Source organism: Trematomus bernacchii, unplaced genomic scaffold (assembly GCF_902827165.1).
Source record: "Trematomus bernacchii unplaced genomic scaffold, fTreBer1.1, whole genome shotgun sequence".
NCBI classification, from domain to species: Eukaryota; Metazoa; Chordata; class Actinopteri; order Perciformes; family Nototheniidae; genus Trematomus; species Trematomus bernacchii.
The window spans coordinates 2,676,722-2,689,592 of record NW_022987342.1 but is presented as its reverse complement, the minus strand read 5'-3'; positions in this window follow the sequence as shown (position 1 = coordinate 2,689,592).

Here is a 12,871-nt window from a genome sequence, read left to right as displayed (position 1 = left end):
GTCATTTTGATGGCGACTTCATCCAGCTGCTCTCAGGCAATCACATTTCTCTTCCAGGCCACCTGAGATATGAAAAACCTTGACTGTTTTTCTTTTTGTTCAACCTCTTGGTCTTTTTCCAGCCAGTCTTACTTGTTTTATGTGCAAAGGGAGACGCATTTTTGCCCGGGTTCGACTGGCTCCACTCAGTGCTGAGGAGCAGCTCAACATTCAGGTCCTCTTGGATTTTCTTGCAGAGAATGTGCCAGAAGCCTGCAGAGAAGCATCACTCTGACAGCTTGAATCTTTGTTCTTATTCTTTCACTCGCTGGCGGCCGTAAGTGAGGTTTGACATGGAGACCTAACACCGAGGACATATATTGAGAGCTCTGTGGATCAGCTCTTTATTTACCTGCACTAGCCGATACAGGACTGGTATTACTGCCGACTTTGCACCTTAGCAGCAGTCGATCTTAATATCCCCTTTACACTCATGTCACACGCGTGAATAAGCTGTTCATTCCACAACCTGGATGGACAGGATAATCTTTTTTTTTCTCTAAGAAATAATGCTGCTGTCTGGCCATGAATCCTCTTAACAGCAATCTGCAACTAAAATGAAATCAATGGTTTAAAGGACTGCATCACCTGCAAACAGTAGACATGCTTAAATTGACAAAAGTTGGCAAAGTTTGCCCTTTTGTAAATATACTTTTATAATTCTAATCAGAGGAGATCAAATCATGCTTGGCAGTTTTTGTACTGTATGCGTTCAATAAATGAGTCTGATTTAATATCTATAATAAACAGAAACAATTAGTTGATTAACTGATTGGGAAAAAGTTAATTATAACTATTGTGATAATCTTCATGTTGTAAACAAAAATGCAAATCACATTCTGTTTTTAGCTTCTCAAATGTGAAGTTTGCTTGCTTTTATCTCCTTTTTCTTTATCAATGAAATATGTTTGACTTTTTGGTAGTGCAAAAACAGATTATGAAAGACATCAATGCTTTTCTTCTGACTTTTTTGGGCAAGTCACATCAAAGGAATATAGATCGATATACTGTATAGCACTATAGGTAACAGTAAAATATGTATTTGTGAATAGGGGATGATATTTCCCTTTAAGAAGCAATAGTTGGCTATTGGGCCAACTCTCCACCTATCAGGGGAATGTGGGGTTGGGCCACGGCCGGCCATTGCTGCTCGAAAGCGCTGGAGACGCTGTAGTATATATGCCAGGCCTGTAAGTGGCGCTGTAGTCTGCCACAAAAGCAGCGAAAAAGACTTCCCGCGCATATGGTAACCATGGTTACCCTTCTGTTTATTCTCCGCTGTGGCTTTTTTTCTCCCTCCCCGAGGCAAGCGTTTGCTCCCACTGCTGTAATTCAATGCAATCCCTCCCCGTCGAGGCAAACACTGTAATTCTCTCCGGTTAGTCCATCAGCAGATGACAAACACCCACCTCTCCGCCTCTTCCAAGGAACGAGGGGACCGTGCGGCAGAGTTTCAGTTTCAGTTTCTTTCGCCGGTCAAGATGTCCGTTAAAGTTTAAATCTTCCGGACAAAATTAGAAAAGTGCCGGTCAAAGGTCTTCTTTGTTATTTATTGAGCTTTAAAACAAATGAATAACGACTCTATAGGCCTATAATAATATAATAAAACCATAGACTGTATATATAAATAAAACACGGAGGACGGAGATCTTTTTTTCTCCCCCTCTTGACTTGATCAGAGCACGGCTATACCCTCTCCTGCAGGGGGGCGTGGTCTCACAGAATCAGCCCCGTAGACAGCAAACAGCACATAGAGCGAAATGAGGCATGGCTAAAATGCATGATCTGTTTGGTATTTTGAAAACAGAAACGTATAAATATACCTTATATAGGTATGGCCCTACAATATATCATTTAGATATAGCATGAAAGGTCCACTTTAAAGAGGCCCTATTGTGCAAATGTATTGGTTCATATTAGTATGTTGTGCCTCTACTGTGACATGTCTCCATGCTTTAATGTTCAAAAAGCTCTATATTTTTCTCATACTTCCTGTGCTGCGGCACCTCTTTTCACCCTCTATCTGAAACCAGAGCCCAGTCTACTCTGATTGGTTAGCTGGCCAGCCCTTTTGTTGTTTGTCAACCGCTTAGAGAGTACCGCCCCCTATCCCCCCCCTACCAAGCGCAATGTGTGTGACTGGTGGTCCAATAGAAGCACAAGTGTTACATAGTGATGTCATTATGTTACAGAAGTAAACAAGAGTCCAATTAAGGCGACCAGTTACATGCACAAAAATGTATATAAGACTTTGGGAGAGAAACCCCAAAAGACAACAAAAAGCAAAGAAACTGAATATATAAGGGGGAAAAAGGTATACATTTCACCATATTCTAAATAAGACATGGTGGCTCCTTCAATAAATTCACAGTTTTTTTTTTGTCAGAAACAACTTTCTCAGTGTACTGCTGGGGAAATCCAGCATTTTCACTTGAACACCAAATGCCACATTCTTAAGAGTCCATGTCTCACTGAAGGGATATGTTAATGTTTTGTGATCCGAACAATATCTCAAGCTGAGGACTGATCCCATCCACCCTTTGGATGCTATTTTCGCGTGGTTAAGAAGGCAAATTGCAGGGTTAAGGAGGGCTCTATAAATGGCTGCACTTTAGAGAAGACAGAGGCACGGAGAAGCAGACTGTAAGAAGAGGCGGACATTTGCAAGTCTAATAGCGGCCGGGCTGTAATGAACAGTGTTTCTGGTCATCTCGGCGAAGGGGAGGAAATAATAGTCTACAACAGGTTGGAAATAAGCAATGGACTGAGAGTGAGGTGGTCAGGTCAGTAAAGGGTGCCGATAATGAATACCAAATAGGACAGGATCAATAAAGAGCCGTGTATTTGTTACAAGGGTGTGCTTCTGGGAGTGTGTGTTCATGTGTGTTTCTGTATAATCTGTACGGATGCACATTTTAGAAGACAGCACACCAATGATTTTACATAGCTCACTGTGCTACATTTTCAACAAAATTAAAAATGGATTTTTGTATGCTGACACTATGCAATAAAATGTGGGTAGAGAGTCCACCCACTAATGTATCGTTTCCAGAAGACCAATGTGGAGGAATCTGCCCTTCATTAACCATTTTTCATGTAATAACTATCCAAAGGAAATTGCAATAGAACGGAAAACAAATACATTTCCCACTGTGTGTGTGTGTGTGTGTGTGTGTGTGTGTGTGTGTGTGTGTGTGTGTGTGTGGTGTGTGTGTGTGTGTGTGTGTGTGTGTGTGTGTGTGTGTGTGTGTGTGTGTGTGTGTGTGTGTGTGTGTGTGTGTGTGTGTGTGTGTGTGTGTGTGTGTGTGTGTGTGTGTGTGTGTGTGTGTGTGTGTGTGTGTGTGTGTGTGTGTGTGTGTGTGTGTGTGTGTGTGTGTGTGTGTGTGTGTGTGTGTGTGCGTGTGTGTGCGCCTGTGTCCATGCCTTCCACTAGGTCAATACATATCCCATTTGTATTTGATTATCTGACAGTAATGTGTTGCATCCTTAATGACTGGTTCTTGGTACCACCAGAAGATGGCAGTAAAGCCTTTCCTCTCAGAGCAAACTGGGTAGCTCCTCTTTCACAGAGCACTGTGGCGCCAACATACAGACCTCCTCTATAGCCACAGAACAGAAGGTGTGTTCCCAAAATTATACACTTTTCTCTCTTCTTTTATATTTTAATAGCAAGGAGAAAATATACTTAGTTCTCTGGTGCTATTTGCCATCTGATAAAACAAATTCTTATCACCCTTGACAACATTTTTGTCATGTAAAGTGATTTTTTGATTCTATGATTTAGGCGCAACAATAATTGTCACTGAAACAAGAAACATTTCAGACAGCATCAACTTTCTGGTTCTCACTTTTTTTTCATTCTTTTCCTTTGTTTCTTCCACTCTTTCACAATAAAAGACATTAGGGTTGTGCAAAATGTAATTCTGGAAGTAGACAAACAACACGTGTTTGGTACTGTCGCCATAGCAACAGCTCACAGTAGGGAAGAGCAATCACACACACAAAAAATACTCCCACTCACTCACAAAAACACACGCAGACAAACTCACATATATATTTTACCGTAGTACAACATGGGGTTTTATGTGATGTAATTGAGAAATGATATTGACGTCTGCAGTATGTATTGTGTGCATGTAATGGTTCAATTACATGTGCATGCATGGATGAAGCCATTTATGTCATCTGTGCTTACGGTGTGATTCATTAGCACTAACAGGCATGTGCTAACAGACAGTGTCAGCACATGCCGTCCCTGTTTCAGCCTTTTGTGGTGACAGCAGCAGCACTTTTTATGGAGTATTAAGATCAGTACGGGTGGGGGTGGAGGTGAAAGAGATTTCAAATTTAAAAAACTAAGTTTCTGAGTGGAAAGCTGCAATATTATTGCACATTTTCTACCACATGCTGTTATGTTTGTAGTGCATTTCATCCAGTTTTAGCTGATTTGCCAGTGAAAAAAGTGTAATCCTGACATTCATTTTAAGCCTTGCTTTAAGCATAATTGCATGGATTTTGCCACTAAAACAACAGCCTTCATGTTCAGATTATTTTGTACGCGCGACCCCTGAGAACCTAAATCTTTGTCACTTTCCTGTTTCTTCTAAAAAATGATTAGAAACGCTGATGTGAGCCATGATGGCATAACCCTCTCCTCTAAAGCGGCTTTATAAATAGAACCTGTGTGCAGGCCAAAGAAGTGCTATTGAACAGTTAATCCCATAAAACCAACAGATTACTGCATATTCTTTGCCAGTCAAGGCAGTAGGCCATTAGCCCAAAGTGCCCTCTTAGTCTCTTATTTTTTCCATAATACTTTCCCTTTAATCCACTCTCACTTTTTTCTGTCTGCATATTTTTCTCATTTTCACTCATTGAACATAAATACAAACACTGTGTCTACTATCATCATTATCTATGGAGAGGGATTTCTTTTTTTTCAGATCTCACCAAAAGTGATTTTTTTTCATTGACTTTAATCTCAGAATTATGAGGAAAGAAATCTGAAATATCTCTTTTTTTTTAACAAAATAATCTAAAGCTTTCCTTAGAATTCTGACTTTGATCTCAGAATGATAATTTTGAAAAAAATCACACTCCAAAGTGGCCCTAGTCCTCCTTCGTAATTATCACTATATTTATGATTCTTGTCGATATTTTCAACAAAGGTTAACATCATATCAACCAACATTCTCCTATCTGTTTCCTTTAGCCAGCAAGCTCAACAAGTGTAATCTCCACCAATCAGTTTTGCAAGCAAATCAATCTCTTTCTCTCCCACCTCCTATAAACTGCCATACGCCATTAAGCAGCACTTTGGAAAATAGTCAATTCCAGCCACTGCTGTTGGAGGAGGCTGAGAAGAAGGCATGGCTCCCGTTAGACAACATCCTCATTAGCCCTGAGAAGAGAAATGGGGGTGGGTGGGGGGGGGGGGGGAGCAAGGGAGAAAGATCTTAAGAGGAGTTATAGACAGATGGACCAACTCTTTGCCATTGAGCTAAATGGGTCGTGGAAAAGTAGAGCAAATTAGAATTCGTCACATGACCCTTCAGAAGGCTATGTGTTCAGTGTGCAATTTAGACATCTAAACACAAATCTATACACGTAATTTCCTACAAATGTGTTCGTTGAAACATTATTTGAGTAATACACACATATAATGGGGCTGTTGATCATTGTGAGGGCACGCACACTTAAAGACTCACAGAGGAAAAACAGATTATTTTGGTGTTTTGATGACCAATTTTGCAAAGGTTCATCACACACATGCTGACAGCACTGATGGTGTTGATAAGGACATGTTGTCATTGGCTGTGTGTGTGTGTGTGTGTGTGTGTGTGTGTGTGTGTGTGTGTGTGTGTGTGTGTGTGTGTGTGTGTGTGTGTGTGTGTGTGTGTGTGTGTGTGTGTGTGTGTGTGTGTGTGTGTGTGTGTGTGTGTGTGTGTGTGTGTGTGTGTGTGTGTGTGTGTGTGTGTGTGTGGCCTAGCATTACTATACTTGTGGGGACCTACATCTGTTTACAAAGTCACGTGTGGGGACTCGCCTCCCTTATGGGGACAAAATGGAGGTCCCCATAAGGGGAATCATTAATGTTAGGGTGAATACTTGGTTAGGGTTAGGGTTAGGCATGTGTTGGTTATGATTAAGGTTAGGATAAGTATCCAGGAAATGCATGTAAGTCAATGTAATGTCCCCTGAAGTGATGTGTGTGTGTGTGTGTGTGTGTGTGTGTGTGTGTGTGTGTGTGTGTGTGTGTGTGTGTGTGTGTGTGTGTGTGTGTGTGTGTGTGTGTGTGTGTGTGTGTGTGTGTGTGTGTGTGTGTGTGTGTGTGTGTGTGTGTGTGTGTGTGTGTGTGTGTGTGTGTGTGTGTGTGTGTGTGTGTGGTGTGTGTGTGTGTGTGTGTGTGTGTGTGTGTGTGTGTGTGTGTGTGTGTGTGTGTGTGTGTGTGTGTGTGTGTGTATTCTTGTGAGCTTGTATGCTGTGCTACTTTTGAGGAGCTATATGAGAGAGACAGTCCAAGATAAACAGAGGAGAAGGGAGTATTTCATTATTGAGTGTCTCTTCCCAGCCTGCTCATTTTTATGCAACTAAAATCACACCATATGAAATCCTAAGTTTGCCCGCAGTATCTTAAAGTATGGAAAACACCCTTACAGAAAAGTGAGCATGGAAAAATATTTATGTTTTAAGAATATAACCCTCATTCTGATTTATAAATATAGGAAAAAACTGTGTTTTTCATAGCATAGCCCAAAAATGAGTGCCGTGTCAAAGAGTGGTCAATGGTTTGAAGAATTATGGTGCGCAACTGAATGCACACCATACATCGAAGCTGCCTCTACGCCTGTTTTCATCAAAGCCTTCAACACATTACTTGCCTAAGTGCAAGATCATTTGGGGCAAAACATCTCCAAACTGTGAAAACATAGTGTTTTACACTGGACAGCTGATTAGTTCAATGACTGAGTAAAGTCAAACTGTTGAAGCTGTGTGAGCCATCTCAGGAAGCCCCCCTTCAGGAAAGACATACCATGCACCACACCATCTTTTACTCATTTTCAGGTTTACTGTATATTTGTGTTTTGTGCTTCCACTGTGATATATTTACATGATTTAATGTTCAAAAAGGTCTTCAGTTATCTCATACTGCCTGTGCTGCAGCACCTCTTTTCACCCTCTGTCTGAAACCAGAGCCCAGTCTGCTCTGATTGGTTAGCTGGCCGGCTCTGATGTGATGGGCTAGAGAGAGCCCCTTAGCCTATCACTGACAATGTGTTGGTGCGCTAGCCAATAGAAGCGTGAGTGTTACATATTGATGTCATTATGTTATTTAAGTTAACAAAGGAGTCCAATCGAGGCGTTTCAGGCAGGAGGGGGAGGTGGGGGGAGAGAAACCACCTCAGATGGGAGCTTTGGGATTTTAGCCTTTGCTGACCATTTACATGCACAACAACCTATACTGTATGACACACTACAGGAAACTGAAAACCCCGAAAAACATAACAGGACCCCTTTACATTTCTAAATGCAAGGATTGTTTGACAAATCCCAAATATAAAAGCCTGGTTAGCTCAAGATTCTGAAAGGCTGAAGAAAGCTAGATTCAAATGTAAAGTTAAAAGTGTTTAACATCTCCTACATAATGGAGGCAGAAATTGTAGGCCCTATGCAATAGCAAAAGCACTATAGTCATGTCACAGCATCCTCTAAACCCAGAGTTACAAAGCGGAAACAAATCTGCAGAGAAGCCTTAACATATGAATCTTTCAAAAGAATGGCATTTTGTAATGAAAAATGTGCAGGGACCCTAAACTCTGCTATTTACGTCCAACTCTTATTCCTTACCTTCTTACTCAGATTCCAGGGAGAAGCTAGGGATGACAAATGGAGAGGAAGAGGAGCAGAGAAGGTTGGATGGACAGCTCTGCTGATTGCGGAGGCAGATATGTCTTTGGTTATCTGCTGTTTCTGCCTCTGGTGGAGAAGTACACACATTTTTAATAGCACACAGACACACATGTTCACACACATGCATTGGACAGGACTGGGCAGTAGCCACTGGGGCCTGGCTGTATCGATTAGGAGAGTAACAGAGTTATTTCTGCAGGTCTGTCTCCAACAGCTGTCTCCCTATGGCCGCGGATGCAATAAGTAGTGGGGGCCAGGCAGAAGGTAGGCAGGTAGAGGCAAATAATAAAAGAGCTGAGGGACATTCCAGGAGAATGAATTGGAAATCGGAGTGAAAGGGATGGTGCTGTGTAGGGCGGGGCACAAACATACACATGGGACTTTACTTGAGTAAACTAACGTGACAAGTAGGTCACCGTTTGGGTTATTATAACATCGGAAGTTTAGTTTCGTGAAAAAAAAGTCAACATTTGGGATATAATGACGACAGAAGTGGATTACCTTGTAAATTACAAGTCAAAAAAGTAAACGTTTGGGTTAAACGTTAGGACCGGAACTTATAGACAAATGAGTAAACATTTCAAATGAAATAACTACGGAAGAGGCGTACTTTTGTATAAATTACATGACACATGTTCACTATTTGGTGGATTACATACAAATGGATTTAGGCAGATTTATAGAAATGACAGAGCACCGTTTTGCATAGGTATAGTTATAATCAGAGTCTAAGAGAAGCCTGAATAAATGAAAAGGAGAGATGGATGATGAATGCAAGCGGGAGGGATAGATCCAGGAACAGTAAAATAACAAAAGTATTGGAGAGGAAGGATGGTAAAGGCGGCAAGATGAAGACATGGAGGGAAATATAGTAGTAGTGGTAGCAAGAGGCAGATTAAAGAACATGAGCCAACAAAGAGAAATAAAGTGAAACGGAGATGCAAGAGAGAGAGCAAGATTGTGGGAGACAGCGAAGGGGGGAACAAAAAGAACGGGGGAGGAAAGGAACCACCAAGGATTTGTTTCTCTTCAACACATGTCCACATGTAGGGATTGGATATGGCTTCATGTGATGCTTGTGATCAGTGCTGGCAAGGAGATTAAACACTAACTCAACCTGTGTGTGTGTGTGTGTGTGTGTGTGTGTGTGTGTGTGTGTGTGTGTGTGTGTGTGTGTGTGTGGTGTGTGTGTGTGTGTGTGTGTGTGTGTGTGTGTGTGTGTGTGTGTGTGTGTGTGTGTGTGTGTGTGTGTGTGTGTGTGTGTGTGTGTGTGTGTGTGTGTGTGTGTGTGTGTGTGTGTGTGTGTGTGTGTGTGTGTGTGTGTGTGTGTGTGTGTGTGTGTGTGTTGTGTGTGTGACCGCTGATTGCACTGGAGTGAGTTATGGATTTGTGTGTGCGGATGTGTGCATGCATTTCTTTTGTGTGTGATGCATGTGTTTGTGCGTGTGTAGGCAGGGTAGTTTACTTTGTGTGTGTGTTAGTGTGTGTTTGTGTGTGAGTAATCCCACATTTTGCCAGGGATAATAGTGAACTGCCAGAGTGAAGTGCCCACTGACGGAAATACACTGATGTGGGACAACATTTACAACTGCGCTCTCCCACCTCCTCCCGTTTTCCCTCACCCTTCCCCATTCCAGCCACCCTGATGGGCCAAGGTCAGCCAATTATTACCCTTCACTGACCACCGCGCACACACAAACTCCCACAAGCGCGTGTCGGAGTATAGTGTAGTGGACAGCGGCCTGGCATGCTAGATTCATGGGAAATATGTCAGCCATCAGCTTGGGCATTTCAAACAATGCCTCACAATGTGCTTGACAGCCCTGAAAAACAGCCTGGTGCTTGGGAACTGCCAGCCCATCATCTCAACTCCCTCATCTAGGCTCTCTCTCGCTCTCCCTCTCGCTCTGTTTGTGTGCTCATCTCCCGGCATCTCTCTCTATATCTCATTTTCTCTCCTAATTCGCCCTCCAAGCATTCATTTTCTGCCCCTTTATATTTCTAAGCCTTCCCCAACCTGAGACACATTTCTTCCCAATTTCACAAAAAAAGCACCTTTTATCCCAGCATTCCTCTTCAGCTGCTCCTTCCTGTAAAACAGCACCAGATGCCCCTTATTAGGAGCTGAGCGTCAGGTCACCCGGTAGTTAAGTATATAACACACGCGCGCATACACACAAACACACGCGTGGTAGTTATGTACATGATGGTATTATCTGGCAAGGCAGTGATATATCTCAGTGAGACACCAGCCCCATAAAGCTGCAGGGACATTCAGTTCCCCCCCTTACTCGGCTTTCTCCTCTCCACCCCTCCCCTCCAGTCACACGCAGTAACAGCCGGCCCTGATTCACAGCATTCAATTTACACCAGCTCGTAACAGGAGGTGATGGGCTCTTGGAAGGTGGAGGAGGACTATCTTTAGGTAGGGAGGCTGGAGCAGGAGAAAATACGTGTGTAAGAGAGGAAGGAAAGCGAGTTTTCACATGAGAAGGGATTAGCCAGTCGCAGTCTGTTTCTAACAACATTGTGATTAGCAAGAGTGATGCCATTACAGATTAGGCTGATGAAAAATGTAGGGACGTGTTGCATTTAGATTAAATGGAAGGTCTAAATAGACAATTATGTAACTCTGTTGATGCCAAAATTCAGTGTCCTCCAATTTCACACGCTCAGAAGTATGTGTGCCCTTTTTGTGTCTAGTGTGTGCCTGTTTAGAAGTCTAGCACACAAGTGTCAACGCGGGCACCGAGAAAACAATCCAAAGAACAGGCCGACCCCAATCCTATCCCCCGTATGAATATGTATCATTCCAAAAGCTCTGATCCATATCTTCGTGCCTATAATTCCAAAACTCTGCAGCCCAAACCCCTTTTTCCATTCTATGCACCATGCGATGCATATATAAACGTATACATCTGTTCAACCGCACATCTACATCTGAGAATTTATTTGGGAACATACAGTATTTGTATGCTTGCTTTTTCCCAAAAAAATACCCTTTCAGGTATTATGTTTTTTCTTTTGCTCTCTTTGCCTCTCCACAATAATTATGCATTGATGGCTCTGAGAAGAAAATCATAAAAGAAAGCTATTACAGCCTCATAAAAGGTTTGAATAGACAAGTGTTAATGTATATTTGCCATTGAATCCAAGGTCAGATGTGGCCAGCTGGTACTTTCCTTAGTAAAAAGAATACAAGTATGACAACAATATGCAAATTCTATTTATTCATTCATTCGTTTCTGTATTGATTTAACTGTGCCAAGCATTGGAATACACGCAAGGTGTGTAAACAGTTTGTAGTAACATTGTGTCGGCTTCTTAGTGTAGTAGACCATCACAGTCTCTAGACATGTATTATGTGATATTGCTCCCTTGCCTATGGGCATTACAGTGCATGGTGGGAGGTTGTAAACGAACAGCGCTGCATCTAAAAAACATAAGCCCACTGGAATGTAGAAACATCTACTTATGTGAGTACATATCCATAGAATTATGAGTGATGTTTGCTGTGTTTGTATTTTCATAGCACCTTGGCATTTAAACTAAATTTATATGCCTGAATGTATCCAATCAGATGTGACTGTATGGGAAAGGTGATGAAATGATGTGTTTACTATTCGCATGACGGATAGATATACAGCTCATCCCGTCCAGGGAGATACGCCTGTCAGTGCTGCGTGTGCATGTATTCCACGTTTTTATGTTATTTGGATAATTGATTGCATGTGTAAATGACAAGAGCTTTGCGCACGTATCACTCACAGGCACATGCTCCGCTGAGCGAAGCCTGATCTTTTGACATATCAGCGTACGAGAATGATGGATACACATGTGGGCCTCGATAGTTGACATTCATGCTCAGCTGATAATTCATGAGCTTCATTGTGCATGGATCTCCCTATTCAACCCCGAGACTGAAAGAGGACCATGGCACCGGGGGTGCAGCAGGGAAATATTTAGCATTCAAACTTTCCATGCCTGTGTGTGTCTCAAATGGTCAGTGACACCCAATGCGGGTGATTCCTATTCCCAGTGTACACTTTTGCTATGCAGGTAATGGTTTCTGGTGCGTGCGAGATCATTGAGATTCATTGTGTGCGTGGTGCTGTAGCCGCAGACCTGTCAATAGATGGATGGGGGAGGAAGAAGGGGACATTGGACGGAGAGCGTGAGAGAGAAGGGGGCATAGCAGATATTGGGCTGTCGTCTCTGTCATTTCTTACTTGGAGAGGAAGACCCTTGGGACGCCCCTTCAGTGGCAAATGGACAGCCACACACACTCTCAGAGATTCAAAAAACATAGTGGGGGCAGTGTCGGTGGCGAACCAATGAAACATTTCCTTATCAATGATTTGTGGCCATCAGTAGAGCCATTCTAACTAACATATAGAGTGGTGCATTATTGAGGCCTAAAACCCATATGAGTTAGCATTTCACCACTTCCGATTCCCTTGTCTTGAAGTCAACAGTTTTTTGGTTGTGTTTTTGGTTATATAGCCTAGTTAGCGTAAAATGTTGTTTGCCTGAAACAAAGGTCTGTGGTAAACAGTAGCTAAAGAGATGTTCACGTTTTGTTCTACAACATAAAATATGTCAGTAGATACCTAACTCGTGAACGTCCAAAACTTTTGTCTCTTTAAAACCATAAAAGATTAGCCACCTTTAGATTAGCGTTGGTTACGCGCAGCCATGCCAATGAAGTAGATTGTTAATAGCCCAACTAGCTTTTTACCTCTGGCATTTGCATTTACGCTTTAAAAATCATGCAGTTTAAGTTAGTATCATAAACATGTGTCTTTCGATCTTATTTCCTGCAATATTCCAAGAATCCAAAGGAAAAAACCCATTCCTTTTTTCAGAGGAACCTCTTGCGATGCTAACATCTGGGTCGGCCTAAAAAAGACGACACCGCTGC